Here is a 495-nt window from a genome sequence, read left to right as displayed (position 1 = left end):
GCCCCACCGTCCAGTCCCGCGGCGGGGTGGACCCCGCCACAATTGTCGGGATCCGCTTCAGCATCTCAGTATACCGCGAACAGCAGCTTGCGGTATACTGCGGCGTCTCAGTATACCGCGAGCTACAGCTCGCGGTATATTGAGCTTAGGGTGACGGGAGGACGCTAGTTTGTGTCCTCCCGTTACCCTAAGGAGAACTATGGGGAAAAGCCTTAACCCCATAGTTCTCCTTTAAATAGTGCACATTCACATCAGTCCCTGAGGTTTTGCAGTCATGTCTGTTTTGTAAAATATTGTCATGACTGGGTCACTCTAAAGCAAACCTGTTTCTACTACACAAAGTAATAGTGCAAATAGATGTCATTTTTTTGCAGAAGCAGATGGGGGAACATTGGGAGGCAGTGGGAAGGTTTGCTGTGGCTCTGGTGGTGCCTGAAAGCTATCTGGTTAAAAAAAAAAAAAAAAAAAAAAAAAAAAAAAACGTTACAAAAAAAA

This window comes from Nanorana parkeri, unplaced genomic scaffold (assembly GCF_000935625.1).
Source record: "Nanorana parkeri isolate BGI_ZX_2015 unplaced genomic scaffold, ASM93562v1 scaffold82, whole genome shotgun sequence".
Classification (NCBI taxonomy): Eukaryota; Metazoa; Chordata; class Amphibia; order Anura; family Dicroglossidae; genus Nanorana; species Nanorana parkeri.
Note: the sequence above shows the minus strand (reverse complement) of the source record.